The 16474-nt window shown below is 44.0% G+C and overlaps 1 long non-coding RNA gene across 2 annotated transcripts; it reads left to right on the top strand.

Annotated features, from left to right (window-relative positions):
• The first annotated feature begins 4562 nt into the window (after positions 1-4562).
• LOC123329079 lies at positions 4563-14162 on the top strand. Of its 2 annotated transcripts, none has more exons than XR_006544223.2 (3): positions 4563-4872; positions 9457-9599; positions 11770-12138. It is a non-coding gene; the product is annotated as an uncharacterized LOC123329079 (long non-coding RNA). The 2 variants fall into 2 exon arrangements; XR_006544222.2 differs by lacking the exon at positions 11770-12138 and adding an exon at positions 14051-14162 and having other exon boundaries at positions 4564-4872.
• Positions 14163-16474: the final 2312 nt, after the last annotated feature.

A 16474-nucleotide genomic window follows, 5' to 3' on the forward strand; every position in this document is an offset into this window, starting at 1 on the left:
TGGCTCCTTTCTGGATGAGGAAGTGCGTTCTTATTTTCTGATTAGAACGTGGAAAATTCTAAACATCCCTCATTCAAAGACCACTTCCTCCCTGAGATTTTAAGTCACTGGGATTTTACTGTCAAGGTCTGGCTGCAGCCTGACACTGGATTTGTTCTCAAAACCATTTCTTATGTGGCCACTCGGTGCAGCCTGGTTAAGAAATTTAAACACTACTCACTGAGCGAGCCTCTGGAGAGAAATGTCTCATTTTAATGAGCCCCTCGGGAGATGAGAGCCGCACGCTGCCTAACGGGGAGTTTGTGTTATGCTTCCTGCTAAAAATAGCACACGGCACCCTGGCTACCATCAACGTTAGTGCAATCACGGTGATCACAGTGTGATCCCTTAAAAATGGCAAAGTTTCATTAGGTGAAAGCAAAACTCATGTTTCCTTTAAACACTCCCTTCTGTGCACACAGGAGCAAGAATAACCCTGCCGACTAGGAGTCAGAGCTCCTCTGGCTGGCTCGTGCCGTGGCTTCTTCTGCTTCTTCCTTGTTACCTCCAGCAGTTCCATTTACTAAGCACAACCTGGGAGAGAAAAGGGCTGGTCGAAAGTGAAAGTCGCTCAGTCGTGTCCGACTCTTTGTGACCCCATGGACTGTACAGTCCATGGAATTCTCCAGACCAGAATACTGGAATGGGTAGCCTTTCCCTTCTCCAGGGGATCTTCCCAACCCAGGGATCGAACCCAGGTCTCCCGCATTGCAGGCGGATTCTTTACTAGCTGAGCCACAAGGGAAACCCAAGAACACTGGCGTGGGTAGCCTATCCTTCTCCAGAGGATCTTCCTGACCCAGGAACTGAATCAGGGTCTCTTGTATTGCAGGCAGATTCTTTACCAACTGAGCTATCAGGGAAGCCTAGCCTGGAGAAGCACGTGACTGAGCAACTGAACTGAACTGAACTGATGGGTGACATGAAGTGTCTTATTTGCATAAAAGCAGAGACTTTTCAAGGGGTGCGCTGTGAAGCGTTGCCATTCCATCCATGGGGATTGACATGCCAAGCCTCCATGGGCCATGGTGAACGATAAGCAAACCCATCTGTAAACCCATCAGATTGCACTCAAAGAGTGAAGGAACAGGATGCACCAGGCTACAGCCCAAGGTCTGAGGTGGTTGGGGGGGCCGTCATTTACACAAGCAGAGCAGATTTTTTCGTGTGGCAGTGCTTCCACGTGTTAGTGACCCTTCATACTGCTGAAACAGAGCAGGACTCTACAGTGTTTGCCTGCCCACCCCTCCGTGACCTCACCCTGCCTTTGTCTGTGGACAAACTTTAGCCAAAGAATAAGTTTAATCAGAGAAGTGACAAGATGCAGAAAGAAAGGAAAACAGTCAAAGGAGACTGAATAATAATTAGGCATAGTAAAGGACCTTTAGTTTCTATTCAAGGGCTATAGATAATAGTCTGAGCCACATTCTGTGAGCTGTCTTATAGCCAGTGAAACCCCCACCAGGCAGAAGGAGTTAACTACACAGTGACTGGACTGCAATCACAATACGAGCTGCCACAGTTCCGAGAATTTGCCTCAAAGAAATGGAAACAAACTGATCCTGGAACTGAAGACTGACTGTACCTAGAGCAATCACGATGACACTGGTCAGACCACTGATGATCAACTTCAAGTTGACTGTCTGAGCAGACTGTGCTGTTTCTGCATGGAGCCCCCTCCCTCTCTCTAAAAGCTCTTGCTCATTGGCTGTTGGTGGGGTGGGTAGAGGGTGTCAGCCTTTGGACATGCAGGTTGCCGGCATTCAAAATAGAGTGAACTTTCCAATCCACCAGCCTGGCCTCTTACCAGCCTTTGAGTGGCAAGCAGCCCCTTTGGATGACACCACTAATGATTTTGCGGCATAAGAAGAGATACAGAGCCTTCCTGGCATGAGAACTATCCTGTAAATCAGACGATTCCTTGTCGCCGTTCTTTGTTGCCACATCTCACGCAAGTTTCACTGATGACCGGAAGAAGCAGAAATGCTGCTGGCACTTGTGGGTGAATCAGGGCCGGCTGCGGCACCCTTTGCAATGTTTCCGAGAAGGCTTCTTGGCTATCTTGCAGGCGCATCTGTTTGCGAGCATCTGGGGACAGGCTGCAGAAAGGAAGGGAGAAAGAAAGCACACGCTAGAAAGGACCACTTTGTGCAAAAGTGAACACTTGGTAAGAGGCCAAAATTAGTCAGAGGGCTTACTCTCCTATGACTGGCATCTCCTGCTTGACTGCTCATGACTTTTGTAAAAGGGTTGAGAGCCTGTATCCTTCCATTGTTTTAATATTGTAACGGAAGAATGCCATTTGCACTTCTCCTCTCTTCACATTAACATCTTAAGTATTAGACAATAGGATGAAAGGGAATGAAAGACTTTTGAATTATTAATGGATGCTCTTAGCTTAATGTGTATATGATATCTGAAGAATAGTTATGAGGATAATATTTGCTTGTAATAAATTCCCACTTAAAAGAATTATTGTTAAAACAGGCATGAGATACAACTCAAATAATATTATTGTAAAAAACTGTTATAAAATAAAACATTCCTTAAGCCTCAACTCTGTTACATGTTGATTACCCAACCCACCCTCCTTCTTCTCTCCTCTCTTGTACAAGGAAGAAAAACCCCTGGGTTGGAGAAGAATCTGATCGTTATGGCAAGTTAGATTGAAGCTATCTAAAGCTGATAAAAGCTTTTCTTTGATATAAAGCTTCTATAAAGTCTTTTGCTTCTAGTTGGCCTTGGGGGGGTGATCTCAGTGTGGTAAGATTCTTTGGTGCTTCACTGATTAAATCTCTTTTGTCAGGGTCCTTCAACCTAAACAAAATTTTGCCTCACACCGTCCTTCTGCAGTGTCTGTGTTTATCTGCGGTGTTTCTCGGGCACACCTGCGTTATCTCCCTTCTTTTGCAGAAACCTGAAGGCTCTTCATTTTTATTAATGTGTAAAGAAGATGCGACTCTCCACAGATAAGTACACAAAGAAATACATTCTTTTGCATCCTTCACACTCTTATTTTTAAGAATGTATTTTCTCGGTTCTCTTTGGAATTGGCCTTTTACTAAAACATTTAGGAGAACACTTTTGCATCAACTCTTCCATGAAAACACTTGGTTTTACAGCAGGCCTTTTATTTCCAATGAATACAAAGGACAAAACTGCCCTAGTGAATAAATTACATGGGTGAGTCAATGATTGCTGCAAAATCTGTAACATTGCTTCACTTGCTCTATGAATTCTCTAAGGGCTTCCCTGGTGGCTCAAAGGTAAAGAATCTGCCTGCTAATTGCTGGAAATGCAGGTTCAATTCCTGGGTTGGGAAGATGCCCTGGAGAAGGAAATGGCAACCCACTCCAGTATTCTTGCCTGGTAAATCCCACTGACAGAGGAGCCTGGCGGGCGATAGTCCATGGAGTCGCCAAAGACTTAGACATGGCTTAGCAACCAAACAACAACTACGGTGAACCTCTAAACACAAAGCTATACCAGGGATGACAGTATTAATAATATGCACAGTATTCTATCTCTGTATAGTGCCTGATCTTTGCAGTTCTCCTTTTGTTGTTCTTACTTCAGTTTGGTTTTACAACCAGTTAACATGGTTTAGGGCTTTGTTAATCCTGATTCACAGGAGAGGGAAATGAAGTCCAAGGAGAAGCTACCTAAGGTCACAGCCTGAGTCCACAGTGGGGCCAGGCTGGACAGTGGCTGGTGGGGCATCCTCACTTTGTCTTCTTAGAGTGATGCCGAAAACTCAGCCTCTTTGCAGCGTGCTGAATCGAAGGTCAGAGACAGAGGTGGGTGAAGTAGAAAAGAAGAGCTTTAATGCTTTGCCAGGCAAAGGGGGCCACAGCGAGTTCCTGCCCCCCAAAACTATGGGTCCCCACCCAGAAAGATATGGTGAGAAGTTTTATAGCCAGGGTTCAAGTGGAGGGGGTGGCTGACAAGATCAGGGGGTGTGCAGGGCCTGCGTTCCTCTCATCTGGTCTCAGGTCACCTTCTTCATGAGCTTCTCTAGTTCTTTTAATTTTGCCTTAGGTGGTTTCTTGGCTGTTGTTGTTCAGTAGCAAAGTCATGTCGGACTCTGTTTCCTGTTCTTCATTATCTCCCAGAGCTTGCTCAAACTCACATCCTTTGAGTCAGTGATGCCATCCAACCATCTCATCCTCAGTCTCCCCTTTCTCTTCTTGCCCTCAATCTTTCTCAGCATCATGGTCTTTTCCAATGAGTTGGCTCTTTGCATCAGATGGCCAGAGTATTGGAGCTTCAGCATGTTTCTTGAACCCCATGAACAGTATGAAAAAGCAGTGGTTTCTAGACTGCTCCTCTTTTGATTAGCAACTGTTGGAATCAGCCTTTTGGAACTTGGGAAAGGTCACACAGGCTGGAGTCTGTGCCCTACGAACAAGAAATGGGGGGCAGAAATGCTTCCACGTCCAGGAGCCCCACAGGACTCTGCTTGGTTCCAAGGAGACAGTTTTGTTTTTTCTTTCGCAATCCTCATGCTTGTTAGTCTTACACCTTCCTCGGCAGGCGGACACCTCTGAGATACTGGGGAGATGAGTGGAGAGCATTGTTCCTGTCTGGCTCCTGATCTGGAAGGGGCAGATTTCAACATTTAACAACAGATAGGATTTTGTTCTGTCTTTGTTCTGTCTCACTTTGTTTTGTTCTGCCTCCTGTCAGATTTAGGACATTCCCTTTTCCTCCAGGTACACGAGTTGATTCTGTGTGTCTGGTGAGGTTTGTCTCAGATTCACTCTTCTGAGACAGCAGACTCTTCTGATACCAGCACCTTGCGGTCATGACTATCCTGTTGAAGGCCCCTACTTTGTAAGTCTCCAAACTTTAAGAGCCCATGGAGTTTTATTTCTGCTTGGCTGAGCTGGTGCCTGCAGGGGCAAGAGCAGTCAGTGCCTGGCTAGACCCTCCGGTTACAGGCTTATAGTCCATCCTGATAATTACTTACCCTGTCAGTTGGTCAATAACTTAAGCTTCTTTAGAGTTGAATCGTCATTTTCTCACTTGCAAAAGGGAAGATGATCTAAATACCCTGAAGGGTCTTATTTCTGGAAACGGAAATTTCTCTGCTTAGCTTCCAAAATGTAGCTTTTCTTTCTTATCCTCTCTAAAAGAAAATTTGTGAGTTTATATCTTTCAAAGAATCTTTTTTTCCCGTATTTTATAGTGGGAGTTCAAGAAAGGGCCAAAATGAATGTGTGTTATCCACTCCCTTTCTAGAAAAGTCCTGCCCGCATTTTCCGCTGTACCACAGTGTTCTTCTCTGGCCAAGGAAAACCTATGGGACTCCAAAAATAATATGGGGGTGGGGGTGCGGGAAGTCCACTGAACTGAAATCTGGAAAGAAACATTTTTTAGTAAGAAGAAATTAGCCGGGGAAATTTCCCCAGGTACGTTTAACTACATGTTACCACTTTTCAAGAAAAACAAAATAAAGCAATGTTTATGGATTTTAAAGAAACACACTCAGAGGTGTAACTGAAAAGTGGTTGCTTCCCTCAGGATAATCCCTTAGGAAAGAGGCATATTTCCCAAATGAGGCAGCCTGGGTTACACAATGTATTTTTGGACTTACTTTTTTTCTTTCCTTCTTCCTCCTTCTCTTTTCTTCCCCTTTCTTTGTCTCTCTCTCTTTCTCTTAGAGTTTAATTTTTTAAAAAATTAACCTTAGCAGTACATCCTATGAACGTGACATTGATTTTCACAACACAGCCAAAAGTTAGATTCAGTCAGGTACGGTGAATAAGAAATATCCAGTTGGCATGTCAGCGTTTTGGATAATGGCGTGTATATGCCTGTGCGAGTGCAGGCACTTGACTCTAAAGGATGGAAATTATTAGGAAATGCTTTCTTACATGACTGAAGGCAATTCTGAGAGGAGACTCCTGCAGACACCTGGAAGACGTCTGGGAACCCAGTGGAGACGAAGGGCTTCACCCTCAGAGGTGACTGTCGCTGCCCTCAGGGCTCAGCCGGGCTCCCTCGGGGAGAAAGGTCCCTGGGACATGTGGCCCTGTGTCCGCCCTGCTGCTCTGAGCACTCTCAACTCAGCTCTAATGGCTTCCTGGATGTCCTGGCAGCTTCCTACCCCTTCAGAGGGCTTCTTTTTTCTTCTGTGTTGCTCTGTCTCACACACAGCTGTCTGATAATGAAAACAAACACGATGGTCTGGATGCATGGACGCCTGCTCTGCTGAGGGCACCAGCCTCCTGGGGGCATCAGGTCATTGTCTGGAGATGGACCTCAGTCATTAGCACATTGTCAGATCCATGTGTGTTTCTAAAGCTACGTTGGCCAGTCGTTAAATAAAAGTTAAAAATAATCAAAATCTTTTCACCTTGCTTATGGTTTCCTTCATTGTGCAAAAGCTTTTAAGTTTAATTAGGTCCCATTTGTTTATTTTTGCTTTTTTTCCATTACTCTGGGAGGTGGGTCATAGAGGATCCTGTTGTGATTTATGTCAGAGTGTTTTGCCTATGCTTTCCTCTAGGAGTTTTATAGTTTCTGGTCTTACATTTAGATCTTTAATCCATTTTGAGTTTATTTTTGTGTATGGTGTTAGACAGTGTTCTAGTTTCATTCTTTTACAAGTGGTTGACCAGTTTTCCCAGCACCACTTGTTAAAGAGATTGTCTTTTCTCCATTGTATATTCTTGCCTCCTTTGTCAAAGATAAGGTGTCCATAAGTGCGTGGATTTATCTCTGGGCTTTATACTTTGTTCCACTGATCTATATTTTTGTCTTTGTGCCAGGACCATACTGTCTTAATGACTGTAGCTTTGTAGTATAGTCAACCAAAAAATGGGCCAAAGAACTAAACAGACATTTCTCCAAAGAAGACACACAGATGGCTAACAAACACATGAAAAGGTTCTCAACGTTACCATTATCAGAGAAATGCAAATTAAAACCACAATGAGGTACCATTTCATGCCAGTCAGAATGGCTGCTATCAAAAAGTCTACAAACAATAAATGCTGGAGAGGGTGTGGAGAAAAGGGAACCCTCTTATGCTGTTGGTGGGAATGCAGACTAGTACAGCCACTATGGAAAACAGTGTGGAGATTCCTTAAAAAACTGGAAATAGAACTGCCTTACAACCCAGCAATCCCACTGCTGGGCATACACACTGAGGAAACCAGATTGAAAGAGACACGTGCACCCCAAAGTTCATCACGGCACTGTTTACAATAGCTAGGACATGGAAGCAACCTAGATGTCCATCAGCAGATGAATGCATATGAAAGCTGTGGTACATATACACAATGGAATATTACTCAGCTATTAAAAAGAATGCATTTGAATCAGTTCTAATGAGGTGGATGAAACAGGAGCCTATTATACAAAGTGAAGTAAGTCAGAAAGAAAAACACCAATATAGTATACTAATGCATATATATGGAATTTAGAAAGATGGTAACGATGACGCTATATAAGAGACAGCAAGAGACACAGATGTAAAGAACAGACTTTTGGACTTTGTGGGAGAAGGCTAGGGTGGGATGATTTGAGAGAATAGCATTGAAACATGTATATTACCATATGTAAAACAGATCACCAGTCCAGGTTCAGTGCATGAGACAGGGTGCTTAGGGCTGGTGCACTGGGATGACCCTGAGGGATGAGAAGGGGAGGGAGGGAAGTTCAGGATGGGGGGACACATGTTTACCCTTGACTGATTTATGTCAATGTATGGCAAAAACCACCACAATATTGTAAAGCCTCCAATTAAAATAAATAAATTTTAAAAAAGCAGCCTCACAGTGGCCCACAAAAAAAAATAATAAATAAATAATCAGAATCTCCACACAGATGCTTATTTCTTGGACACCTAATTTTCACTAGCTCCTATATTTAATGTCATAGGAGATATTATACATCTGTCAAAGATGAGAAAAAATGAGGAATAATTGGAAAAAAAGATGTACTTTAATTTTAGAGCAAAGGATATAAATAAAGCCATGGAAAAATTACTTGTAGGAAAAAAAGGTTCAGTATCACACCTTTTACAAAAACTGAGTGAAAATATATCATAGATTTAAATGTAAAACATAAGACTACATAATGTTTAGAAACCAACACAGGAACAAATCTTCAGGACCTAGGATTTGGTGAAGAGTTCTGAGATATCACACCAATAACACAACCCATAAAAGAAAAACTTGATAAATCGGACATCAAGTGAAAAACTTTCACTCCATGAAAAGCCTAAAGACTCTGTTCAGAGAAAGATCCAGTTAAGCTACAGATGGGAGAAAATATCTGCAAACCATATATCTGATCAAAGACTAGTATCTAGATTATGTATCTGGTATCTAGATTATTAAAAATTCTTAAACTCAACATTAAAAAGAGCTCAATTAGAAAATGGACATGGATGCTTGGGGCTGGTGCACTGGGACGACCCAGAGGGATGATATGGGGAGGGAGGAGGGAGGTGGGTTCAGGATGGGGAACACAGGTATACCTGTGGTGGATTCATTTTGATATGTGGCAAAACCAATACAATATTGTAAAGTTAAAAAATAAAATTAAAAAAAATAATAAATTAAACCCCAGCCATAACACATCAGGAAAAAAAAAAAAAAAAAGAAAATGGGCAAAAGACAGTAAGGGGCATTTCACTGAAAAGGGTATGTGATGGCAAAAAAGCACATGGAAAAATGTTCAACATCACTAGCTATCAGGGAGATGCTGGTTTAGGAACCATACGTGTGGACTTCCTTCGTGGTCCAGTGGTTGAGAATCTGCCTCCCAATGTGCAGGACATGGGTTCCATCACTGACCCAGGTGAACTCCACATGCCATGGGACAACTAAGCCAAGGGCCACAAGTACTGACCCATGCAGCCTAGAATCTGTGCTGCACAAGAGAAGCCACCACAAGGAGAAGGCTGCACACTGCAACTAGAGAAAGCCTGCACAGCCAAAAATAAATAAATAGATGATTAACTAGGGGAAAAAAAATAGGTTGCATTACACACCTATTATATCAGCTAAATAGCATCCACATGAAATGTAGCAACTTGACTTCTAACAGAATGTCCCTCAGCAGGTGGATCGTTCAACAGACTGTGGCATGTCCATAGCGTGGACTATTACTCAGCTAAAAAGTAAACTGCGGATAGCCGCAACAGGGATGCATCTCAGGGTCACTGTGTTGAGTACAAGAAGCCGATCTTAACAGGTCACTGATCCGCACTGCCACTAATATAACATCACGAAAACGACAAAATGAGAGAAATGCAAGCAGATGAGGGTTGTGGGGGGCTCGGGGTGGTGGGATGGACAAGGGACTGACACGTGTGACTATGAAGAGGTGTGCACTAGTTTTCTAGGGAGTTCATAACAAATGATCACAAACTAAGTGGCTTAATAGAAACTTGTTCTTTTGCAGTTCTGGAGTCTAGAAGTCCAACACCATGGGAGAATTTGGCTCCTTCTCTGCCTCTTCTAGCTCCTGGAGCTGCTGCTGATGGCTGTCTTTCCCTGGTTCGTGGTGCCTCATTCCATCTTCATGCAGTCTTCTCAGCGGTGTGTGTAAGTCTTCCTGTTCTCTTCTTATAAGGATGCCAGTCATGGGGTTTGGGGCTAATTCAGAATACTTCATCTCCTCTTGATTACATCTGCAAAGACCCTGTTATCAAATAAGGTCATGTTCACAGGTACTGGGGGGCAGACTTGAACACCTCATTTTGGAGGACATGAATCAACAGGGCAGCACCACTGAAGTGGTGGTGGAATACCCTGTGTATCCATTACCACCGTGGTTACACTAATATGCACAAGTGACTAAGTGACCAAAATTAGGCACGGGCATTGTATCCGCATCAGTTTCCTGGCTTTGAACTTGTACATAATTATGTAAGGGGCAACCCTGAGTGGAAACTAGGTGGAGGATCCAGAGGACCTTCCTGCTTATCTTTGCAACTTCCTATGAATCTACAACTTTTCAAAATAAGAATTTAAACACGTCAACATGACAAAACTACATATGTATGTTTAAGGCAGCTTTATTTGTAATTGCCCCAAACCTGGAGGCAGCCAAGACATCCTTCAGTAGGCAGGTGGATAAATACTGTGGTACATCCAGATGTTAGAATACTATTCAGCACTAAAAAGACATGAGCAATCCGCTGTGAAAAGACATAGAGGAAACACAAGTACATATTACTAAGTGAAAGAAGCCAATTTGTAAAGACTATATCCTGTATATTTCCAGCTCTATGACTTTCTGGAAAAGGCAAAACTGTGGAGACAGTAAAAAGCTCAAAGTTTGCCAGGGGCTTGGGGAAGACATAGGGATGAAGAGGCAGAGGACTTTGGGGGCAGTGAGCATATTCTGTACCATACGGTATTGATGGATGCAGCAGTTATCTATTTGTCCAAACCCACAGAATGTACAACATCAAGGGTAACCCCACTGTAAACCACAGACTTCATGACGATGATGCGTCAGTGCAGGTTCATCAGTTGTAACAAAGGCAGCATCGGCTGGGCGATGTTGATGGTGGGGAGGTTGTGGGCATGTGCAGTGAGGGTGTACGTGGGAAATCTCAGAACACCCCTTTCGAGTTTGCTGTCAATATAAAACTGCCTTAAAAATAAAGTATTCGGTTTTTAAAAAGTAAACAAAAAACATCTCACTTCTGCCTCTCCTCTCTTCCTGCACCCGCTGGCTGAATTAGGTTTACATAGCCTTTGCTGTGTGGGAGACACACTCATGCATACACATCCCATGTACAAACTCAACACCCCACGTCTGTGTTATCTGAGGGCTGACTTGAGTTCTGGGTATCTGGGTTTCTCTGTAGAAGATGACAGTTCCTTCGGTTAGAAAAACACACAGCAGGTGAGGAAATGGTGAACACTGGCTGGAGGAAAATTCCAAACTGCTTCACAAAAGTGGAGCATTTTCATGGTTTTCCATTTGCCTATCATATACCTGATTTCTTTCAACACCTGGCCAGTGGGTGGACCTAGCAAGAACAGGATACTGAGATGTGCCCTTGATTGAGAACCACTGGGATTCTCCTGGCTCTGTCAGAGAGAAAAATCTAAGGTTCTTGGTATTTTTGGTGACCCTAAAAATCATTCTTAAAATCTGGTTTCCCTCTAAAGCCACTAGCTATTTAGATCTGAAAAAAAGGCAGGTCAGTGTGCTCACAATATGTTATTGGGTTGGTTTATTTCCAGCAGTTACATTCTTTTGGAATGAACTGGAGCCACTGATTCAATCTAGAAGGAAAATGACAACCAGCAGACTTATATTCCAACTTTTTCCCTCATGTGACGAGGCAGTCACTTTCAATGTGAACCTAATGAAGACTCTTTCGAAGCCTCATCACATGGAAATTGAAGACATGGTTTCAGCCATAAATGTGTAATAGCTTTACTGAGATAGACGTTGGAATTTCTGGCTGCCCCTTCCCTGGTTTTGGATGGCACGGAAGGCCATGTGCTTATTTCCTGTCTTATTACTGATCAATAAGCAATATGGCAAATATCTTATTCTTTATTAGTGTCATACAAATAAAGGGTTGGAGCCTCAATGGGCGTTTTTCCTGAGCTCTGATGATCTGATAGTGCAGCCAGACTCACCATGTGGAAAATGGGACATTTTATGAAGCTCATACATTTTCAAAACTGCTCCCACAATGCTGCTTTCATTTTGTACTAGGACTGAAATGATGGCTTCTATCTATTCCAGAAAACTTCAGCACTGCCTCAAGTGAACAGGAAACGCTTACATTTCAAGGCCACTGACTGGAGCCCATTTACACGTCATGAGGGAACACTCGCCAGCTCCCTTTTCGGTCAAGGAAACAGTGATGGAGCAGCATCTCCTTGCCCTGTCTCTCCGTCAGTCTTTCTGTTCTGCAGATCAGCTGGCCTGGCTTCTGCAGCAGGATGAAAAGGTGCCCTGGGAGATGTCCCAGGGAGCTAGTGAATACCAATACTCTTTCCCTCTCTGTATGTAAAATCCCCTTTTTAGTGGACAGACCTATTAGTTGATGGAAGTATTGACATTTTTATGGGATTGCTTTTGGAAAAGGCTAACACGTAATTCTAAATTCAACATATGGTCGTGGTCAAACTGTGCTCCTACTGTGTAACATGCTTGAACAGTAACCCGTGCATTCTTTTGGCCAGCACAGAGAGAAGCTCGATTAATTTTACCAGTGCCCTTAATCTCCTTCCCTGGCTCCTAGCCCATGCTGCAAGGGCTGATAAATCTCACATGCCCTGAAGATTATTACAGTTCCTAATAGTCTCATGACATTGGAAAGAAGTGAGGCTCAATGGCACAAAATGCATCCAACAAATGAAATCACATAAATAATTTAGGTTTCACAATCTAATTTTTATAGGGCACTTTTTTTTTTGTTGCTATTGTTTATGGAGCATAATAAGGATAGTTGGCTTAGACTGCGGTAAAGGAAAAGGCAACATTCTACAGAAAAACTTCATTGCTGTTGCTGTCTTTCACTGTTGGCAATTCTCAACCACCCAATTCCAGCCTAAGGTCACACACATGTTCATAAGTAATACCATCAGAGAGGCAAACACTCACACACACACACACACATACACACACACACACACTCAGACATACAAACACAGACACACACATCTGCTCTCCATTTATTGCAAGAGGAGTGAATTTGCTCCTTTTCTTTTTAGAAATATTTTCCTTTCATGCTGCTGCTGCTGCTGCTAAGTCACTTCAGTTGTGTCCAACTCTGTGTGACCCCATAGACGGCAGCCAGTGTAGGGCAAATCTTATGTACCTTTGTCTGTTTTGAAATAACTTGTGCTGACTTGTGATCATCAGGAAACATTTTTAAAGACTTCTCTGGCTCTTAACACGTGGACTGAGCTGCTTCTATGTGCCAAGGCTTCTGCTAAGTGTTACGATGGGTGTTGAGAAATCACGATGCTTGTCCTGGTCCTCAAGGAGTCAGCCCTTCATGAACATGAGAGCATTTAGGTGGAAAACACAAAAGCTTCCAAATAACACCAGAGCTGATGCAAGAAAGCGCAGGATTGATAAAGTGATACAGAAGAGTCTATTTGACACCAGAGGGGTAGAGCCTGGGCTAGGATTTTGCTTTAGACTCGCTTTCAATTAGTTCAAATAAAAATATTTGTGATGAGCAACATGCAAAATTTTACATTGCATTTAGAGTGCAATTAGTGGACACACGATACTTAAAGGTGTGTACACAAGTCTGTGGCCATCACTGCTCACATTTGAGCTGATTGGAGGCCAGTCTGAAAACTAAAGCAGATGTTGAGGTTTCGTCCTGTTCACAGAGAGCTCAAACATCTTCTGACGCCATGTGCAGTGCTGACACTGGGTACGAAGGGGGGGAATCAGCACCCTCCCTCCCCGCCTGCCCAGTGTGCTCCAATCTGTTCTAAGGATGGGAGATGGGAGGGAAGGGACAGAAGGACACGTCCACTCACTGGACACCTGCTCTTGTCCACCAGGCCAAACACCTACAGACATGTGTCTCCTCACACACACATAAGGACTGAGCAAGAGTGTCCCACCCTCATTGGCAAGTGGGGGTCCTGTGGGCGTCACTCTCGAGTCTGTGTTTGGTGGGCAGTGGGGGGCTGGGCTGGAAGGCCCAAGGAGGTCCCCTTCCTAGGCTGGGCTCGGGGCTCCAGGGTTCCCCCCCAGTGGACTGCTGTCTCCGGGAGACCAGCAGGCTTCTTGCCACCGTGCACAGGGCTCTCAGAGAGTGAATATCAATTGCCTGGAAGCTTACCCCCCGAGTCATAGCATCACTTCCACCACATCATGTTGTCAAACCAAGTAGCAAGGTGATTTGGGGGGAAAGAAAACAGACCCCACCCTGGAGGGAGGCGGGGGTCTCTGCAGACATACTCACATCCACCTCCACACACCACCCTCTCTTCCATCACAGGCCTTGTTCAGAGGAAGGAGCTTCATTATTATTTTTTGTGTTGTTTTTTTTTAGGTGAGAAGACAGAAGGTTACAGATACGAAGAAATTATTTAACTTCTTGGAGTCCTCTAAACATTCTTGAGAGTTTTTGCTAAGAGTAAGGGGCTTAGCATGAGACATGCTGGCGATTAAATGCTTCTGCGATTTACTGTCTGGAAAACGAAGGGCGATTTATTTATGGTGCCCGTAGAATAGGAATAATAATACCTATCTTACATGGCTATTTTCAGAGCTGAATGAGGTGGCGCTCAGTGTAATTGCTTCGCATGGTGCCCAGCAAGTAATCAGCACTCAGGGTGTATTACCAAGGATGTTATTTATGGATTAGAAGAGGAAATTTGAATCGTGTGGTCTTAAAGGAGGGAAAAAAAAAAAAATGTTAGCATTAAGAATTGTCAGCTGAGGTCTTTAGAGAGAGAAAGGATTGTTGGTTAGGAAAACTTAGAACACTTGGCTACTTAGATTGTGGGAAATTGCCCTTAGGTCATTAACAGGAAGTCCAAACAGGCCAGGGGGGCACCGCTCCTCTGAGGGTGGGCGGGGGTGGGGCGTTAGAGATGGGGGTGGGGAGGAAGGGAGGATGAAAGCACGGGTTGGGGGCCCGAGACTCGGAGGGGTCAGGGGGAGGTTCCCAGTTCCTGGAGACCTAGAAACTGACTTTTAACCTGGAGCCTTTGCTATGCTCCCTCCAACCCCCTTCATCATCCCACGCCTGGGAAGCTTGGACTCTGGCTGTCAGTTGGACAGCCATAAGTGAAACGACCTGCTTCATGTGGCGGCAAGCAGCGTGACTTGGTGAAAAGAACATAGGTTTGGTTCCCAGAGTTCTGAGTTCTAGTCCCAGGTCATCATTACTTGGCTCTCAGACTTTGAAGAAATTATGTGAAGTCTCTAAAATGAAATAACTTATATAATGAAGAGATCAGATGTCCTGTGTTTCCTCCCTTGGACTCTGGTCCTTCCTGACTTTATTTGGAAATTCCAAGACAGCCCAGGTGCCATGGCAGTCAAAGTCAGAGTGAGGGGATAGGGCAAGAATTAACACACAGCATGAAGGGCTATTGCCAAGCCAAGGGGAAGAACAGAACATTTCAACAGATATTGGAAAAAACTGTCAACAGTTACCATGAGAGTAAATTAGTGAAAGAACTGCAATGGCCAACCAACCGATGGAAACATGTTTAACCTCAATAATGATCAAAGATATTGAAATTTAAAGGAAGATGAGATGTCAATGTGTGCTGATTAAGCTGGAAAATATGTTCTAAATGCTAACATTACGTGTTCTACCACACTGTTGGCCTTACAGCACCATTGGCTTTTGAGAGGCCACTTTGGCAATGTTTACCAAGAGCACGGAGAATTTATCTTGGACCCAATAATCTCAACCTTTAGAAACTGTTTGCATTTATTTTAGGATAGTTCATAATAATTCCAACCTGAAAGCTACTTAGACATTCATAGAAAGGGTAGATCTAAATACACTATGATACATATGCTGATCACCAATACAGCCCTTAAAATCTGTAATTTTAGAAGTATTTTCCACTATGGGAAAAAGCTTGCTGTGTAGTGTTGAATGCAAAGAAAGAAGACATCTGAATTGCAAACTCAGTGTCATCCTAACTATGGAAAAACACAAACAGGTACTCGTATGAAGATACTAAGAAAAATAGACACCTTGATTTTGAGAATGCGTGTCTGCATGCCAAGTGTCTCAGCTGTGTCCAACTCTTTGTGACCCCATGGACTGTAGCCCTCCAGGCTCCTTTGTCCATGGGATTCTCCAGGCAGGAATACTGGAGTGGGTTGCCATAATCTTGAGAGTACGTATTTCAAAAGTGATTGGATAGGGCTTCCCTGGTGGTCCAGTGGTTGAGAATCCACCTGCCAATGCAGGGGACATGGGTTTGATCCCTGTCCAGGAAGATTGCACGTGCCATAGAGCAACTAAGCCCGGGAGCTACAACTACTGAAGCCCACACGCCTAGAATCCGTGTTTCACAACAAAAGAAGCCACTGCAAAGAGAAGCCCATGCGCTGCTATTGGAGAGCAGCTCTCGCTTGCTGCAGCTGGAGAAAGCTGTGCGAGCAGCGACGAAGACACCAGCACAGCCAAAGGAGAAAAGGTGATTGGATAGCTGGCACTTTTTATTTCATGCTTCCTTTTGTTCTGAGTGTTCAAAACTTTAGTAAACTCGAAAACGCTGTGATTTTTAAAAAGCAGAAAAACGCAGCAACAACCATAGTGTCCCCTTCAGACACACTTCAGAGCCCGGAGCTCACCGGGCACTCCGGCGAGCATCTTCTGCTTTGTCACTGGGCAGGGCTCCGGTCAGGTTGGGCCCTCTGCAGGTCAAAGGTACGCTCAGAACCCATTGGCTACAGATCTTTAAACCTGGGACTGTAGGTGGCCACCCGAGGTAGTGGGCAGCCC

The sequence above is a fragment of the Bubalus bubalis genome, chromosome 14 (assembly GCF_019923935.1).
Source record: "Bubalus bubalis isolate 160015118507 breed Murrah chromosome 14, NDDB_SH_1, whole genome shotgun sequence".
Classification (NCBI taxonomy): Eukaryota; Metazoa; Chordata; class Mammalia; order Artiodactyla; family Bovidae; genus Bubalus; species Bubalus bubalis.